Below are 6,000 nucleotides of genomic sequence, written 5' to 3' on the forward strand. Positions count from 1 at the left end.
GGCTTGTTTTTAACTGTGGAAGGTCCTTTAGATTAAAGGTTTTGCTGTTCTATCCATTTGAGCTATTCTGGTTTTGAGTTTCTAGTAATTTTCTTTGTTTTTGTTTTGTTACTCAACTCTGGAGTAAAGGATGTCAGTTATCCTATCAGCTATACATAAGTAACAGTTGTTGAAATAACTGTGACCTCTGCAGCAGGCATTGTGACTGATCCCAGGTGTTCTCTTCCCCTTTTCCTTCTGGGGAGATGTAATATGTAATATGTGCACCAATATGAACTTTCTGGAACTAATAAAGGGAAAAGTACCCCAGGTTAGTAAACTTAATAAAAACATTTCTCTGACTTTTTTCTGCATATGTGATGCACTTTCAGGTAAGTTTCTCCATTGTACACCAAAATGTCTTGGAATGACTTCTAATAGGGACTCATTGGCCTATGAAATGAATTTGGCAGTCTCAGTTACCAGGTGCCAGGTGTCTACACCATGCACAAAAACCGCTGCACAGCTGGTGCTGGCATCCACCTCTGGCCACACTCCTAAAGCACAGGCCAAGCACCAAATCAGATGTGTGCAATGAACTATTCTTATGGTTTATGCAGTTCAGGTTTCAGGCTTATTACCAGGAAAACTTTCTTTGCCACTGTTTGCACTTTTAACCTTCCTTCAATAGAAATGCCACTACAGAAAACAGAATATACTCTTCAAGGCCATGCAACATATTCCCCAAGAGGCAACCTCCTTAGGAAATGGGAGTCTCTTGAGTGAAATTTCAGTAGCTGAATGTTTCCTTGAAAAATAAAAAAAAGGATGTGAAGAAAGAACAACATAAGAAAACTGGACTTGGTTTGTATCCAATGCTGGATTTATATTGAATTAAGAAGTAAATCCCTTTCTTCTGGGAAAAAAAAAAAAAAAAAAACAACACGTTGCAACTTAGAAATATTGTTTTTCTGCACTGAGAGCATACATATTCCAAGACCCCAAGCTATGTTTCTGTGTGCAAGACGAACAATTTTGAGCCTCATCAACAAATATTACTAAAACACCAAGCTTTCCTACACCTAGAATCTTTTGAATTGATTTTATGGTCTTTCTTCTCCTCTGGAATCGATGTAAATAACAAATTTGATGTTTGCTTTACATGTTAAAAAACTTGCTGCTTCTTTCCTACACTCCACAGCTCCACACATATTGACATCTTTATTTTTGTGGCCTACTGCATCAAAAGTCTTGATATTAGGCAGAGCAAATTTTATTTGATCTCTTCAGAGTATTAAAACTAAGGGCATGATTGTCATTGTAATAGCAAACAACAGGCAGGTCATCAGTTGCTGAAGTTTTCAGGAGAAGAGCAAACAGGGAAAATCCACATTCACACATTCATCTTGTTTTAGGATTACCAAGACTAAGGAACACAAATATAACCATTTAGAGAAAGAACACCCTAACAGTACCCCAATTTGCAGGGAAAAAAAAAAAAAAAAAAAAAAAATTAAAAGGGGAAACTAAATACAGTATAACTACAAGACCCCAGATACTGATATGTATACACTGATGTGCCTTTACCAGACATCCCCAATGGATGAGCAAGACGAATTATTCACTGTAACAGTAGCCTTTGATGAAAGTATTTGTGTCTCCCTAATGACTGTGCTTGCCATACTGCCTTAAAAGTACCCCTTTTCTCATCACCACTTCTTTCCCTATTACACATTCTCATAATTTTGGAAGCTGTGCAACACCTCCTCTTTTAAAATAAAAACAAACAAACAAAATAAAAACATACAAACAACAAAAAATATATCCAGAAGGTGCTGATGAGCAGATTATTCATTCTGTTTGTGTAAGACCAAGCTTCAAGTCTAATATTTGAATCCCATAGGACAGGAGAATGACTAAGTTATCAGTCTGTTGTCTATTCGATGTAGGATACATGATTAAATATTAATTTGACCATAATATTAGATTCACTCTTGCTCTGTGCATTCTCTGAATTCACATGCATTGGAAAAAAAGAAACTGAAAGGAACTGAATTTTGGCACTATCTACCCAACAATAGTTATTTTCTATGCCCAAATGAAATATTGTTAGATAACCGTGACTGTAACAATACTATATGTGTTCCTGAAAAGTATATGGCTCAACAGTGTAGATGCTGTCTCCATTGCTTTATGGTTTTGCAATGTTTGGCTATTTTTCTAAGACAGAAAGTATGTCTTTATTACAGAAATTAAGGGAAAGGCTGTGGATGTTCTTTATGTGAATATTAGTAAAACTTTTGAGACCATTTCCCACAACATTCTCCTGGAGAAACTGGCTGCTTAAGGCTTGGAGTGATGATAAAAACTGGGACTGGGTAAAAAATTGGCTGAAGGGCCAGGCCCAAAGAGTTGTGGTGGATGGTGTCAAACCCAGTTGGCGGCTGATCATGAGTGGTGTTCCCAAGGACTTAGTATTATGGCCAGTTCTGTTTAATATCCATGCCAGTGACCTGGATGAGGGGATTGAGTGGACCCTCAGTAAGTTTGCAGACAACACCATGTTGGGCTGGAGTGTTGATCTGCTTGAGGGCAGGAGGGCTCTACAGAGGGATCTGGACCAGGTGGATTGATGGGCTGAGGCCAATTGTATGAGGTTCAACATGACCAAGTGTCGAGTCCCGCTCTCAGGTCACAACAATTCTAGGCAGCGCTACAGACCTGGGGAAGAGTGGCTGGAAAGCCACCCTTTGGAAAAGGACCTGGCAGTATTGTTTTATAGTTGGCTGAACATAAGCCAGTAATGTGCCCAGGTGGCCAGGAATGCCAACAGCATCCTGGCTTGTATCAGAAATAATGTGGTCAGCAGAACTAGAGAAGTGATTGTCCCATTGTACTCAGCACCACTGAGGCGGTACCTCATATCCTGTGTTCAGTTTTGGGCCCCTCACTACAAGAAAGACATTGAGCTGCTGGAGAGAGTTCAGAGAAGGGCAACGAAAGTGGTGAAGAGTCTGGAGCACAAGCAGCTGAGGGAACTGAGGTTGTTTAGCCAGAGAAAAGGAGGGTGAGGGGAGACTTTATTGCTTTCTACAACTACCTGAAAGGAGGTTGTAGCATGGAGGGTTTTGGTGTCTTCTCCCAAGTAACAATTGATAGGACCAGAGGAAATGGCCTCAAGTTGCACCAAGGGAGGTTTAGATTGGATATTAGGAAAAATGTCTTCACAGAAAGGGTTGTCAAATATTGGAATTGGTTACCCAGGGAAGTGGTTGAGTCACCATCCCTGGAGGTACTTAAAAGACGTGTTGATGTAGCACTTAGGGACACAGTTTAGTGGCGAACTTGGCAGTGCTAGGTTAATGGTTGGACTCAGTAATCTTAAAGGTCTTTTCTAAACTACATGATTCTATGAAATTAATGAATTTCTACTGACAGTGTTTGAGGTCCAGAAAAATGTCTTTGTACTGTCTCTTACCATTTTATCACATAAATGCAAGAAAAAAACAGCTTTATAATGATGTCTGGATATTTTACACAGTGATAGGAAACTCTGTTTAAGTCCATTCACTGCATAGGAGCCCGTTACTCCCATAGGTCTCTAGAAAATCGAGGGTATCCAACCATGTACAAAAGTCTCTCAAATCTAAACCCTAAGTGTACAGTCGTTTTCTCAGTTCTCTATTGCTCTAATACAATTGTGCATCCAGTAAATGGTGAAACATGGGCTGGGACAGGTAAAGATCTTCAAGGTATTTTTGAGTCTTATCAATAGATAGATGGTAACTAAAAAGCAAAAGTTTAATGTTAAGTACAATAAATGCTCCTAATATGACCATGCAAGGGTTGGATCATTCATTAGCTACTTAACTTTATTGTTTTGCATTATTTTAAAAAACACATAATAGTGTGTTCCTATTTATATTTTCATTTTAAGCATTCTGTAATCTAAAAAGCTTTGTTTGATAAGGCAGAAAGTACCTAAAGCTTTTATGAACAAATCTTTCTTCTCTTGCAGCTCTTCTGCCATGTACCTTTTTCTCCTATCTAAACCTGGATTTTAAAAGACTTTACACTTTAAAAAGCACTCAGCCTGACATCCTGCATCAACTTCTATTTTTCTGGGTTGCCCTTCTTCCAGCCAGGCAAGCAGTTGGTGACAGAGGAACTACACAGGTGACACAGGCCCAGTGTTCCTGTGGAAGTGCTCCATGTGCTGAGGATGCACAAAGGGACTGCTCTTCTGGGAAGAGACAGATTTGCTGCACCTGTGCAATAGATTCAGTCATGTCATCAGGCTAGGAATGTGCCGAGTCCCTCTTTTGCTAAAACAAGCCCTGCCTTTGCTAAAACTGGCTGTCCTAGTCATATGCTTTCCACAAGACACTTGCTGCCATACAACTGTTGATTTTTTTGTTAATTAGTGAGAACACCTATGACACTCTGGTCCAAGATTTGGTGGAGACAATCTGTGCAGAGATCTAAAATGTTAAATTTTTTTCATCTCTTTTTTAAAAAAGGCAGTTGAAGCAAGAAAATTACATTTTGAACAATGACATGTTGGCCCATTAGTTACTTTCAAATCTTGGTTTCTTTGACATTGTCATGAACTTTTGATAAAACAAAAACAAACATAAAAAACAACAAACAAGCAGGTATATTAAATTAACAATGATGTATCACAATTTTTACTTGAGAAATACAGGAATATTCAGCAACATTTGAAGACCATCTTCAGTAAAAATAGATTTGATTGTGTGAGGTTATTCAGCTTCACGTTATTTGTCCTTGCTATTTGACAGGTCAAAAAAGAAAACTTCTTTGTTTATAGGTTTATGGTTTACATAATAAAAATTTTACTCACACTCTTCTTAATGCACCCTAGGATACCATTTGCCTTCTTGGCCACAAGGGCACATTCTTGACTCACGGTCAACCTGTTGTCAACCAGAACTCCCAAGTTCTTCCCCACAATGCTGCTTTCCAGCAGGTCCGCTCCTAACCTGTACTGGTGCCTGGGGTTATTCCTCCCCAGGTGCAGGACCCTACACTTGCGCTTATTGAACTTCATCAAGTTCTTCCCTGCCCAGTCCTCCAGCCTGTCCAGTTCTCACTGAATGGTAGCACAGCCTTCTGGTGTGTCAACCCTTCCTCTCAGTTTGGTATCATCAGCACACTTGCTGAGGGCGCACTCAATCTCTTCATGCAGGTCATTGATGAACAGGTTAAACAGGACTGGACCTGATACTGACCCCTGGGGAACTCCACTAAGTACAGGTCTCCAACCAGACTCTGCACCATTGATCACAAACTCCGCACCATTGATCACAAAATCGTATTTCATATTTCACTTGTGCATTTTATAGGTAGCTCTGTTGTCAAAGAAAATTGTCATTTCTCTCAAAGGTTTATGAATTTAGCTTAAGACAAGATACAGTAAAATGGTAGTGGCACCAACTGGAGGAGGCAAAGATGTTAATATATATAGCTAATTAGCACCTCATTTAGATCAATTAGGGACCCAAACTATGGCCTTAAGCCAATTCAATGATTTCCATTAACTTTAAAGAGCACCAGATGAAATCTTATGTGACAGGTTCAAGTAGCTCTTAAAAGTATATCAATAAAAAGGAACATGAATGGTATTTTACATATATATATATATAAATATATATATGTTATATATATTTTTTTATATATATATATATTTTTTTTTACCTGACCTCCTGCCTAGGTATTTCTGTTTAAAAGAAGAATAATATTTAGTGCTATCATCCTCAGGTCTCACATGTTTAACTATCAGACTACTGTATGTTCTTCCCTAATACAGAATTTCATTCCATAATTGTCTTTTTTACCAAAGTTTAAGACCCCTTTTGTACTGAACAGTACAAATAGCATGGCTTAATGTCTCTGGAGTGATGTCCTGAAAACTGTTCTTCTTGGTCTACAGATGATGCTCAGTTTTTCATGTGCATAAAAAGGGCATTTAGGAAGGCACAAGAAGTACCCAATGTATTA

Source organism: Nesoenas mayeri (assembly GCF_963082525.1).
Source record: "Nesoenas mayeri genome assembly, chromosome: 3".
In the NCBI taxonomy this organism is placed as follows: Eukaryota; Metazoa; Chordata; class Aves; order Columbiformes; family Columbidae; genus Nesoenas; species Nesoenas mayeri.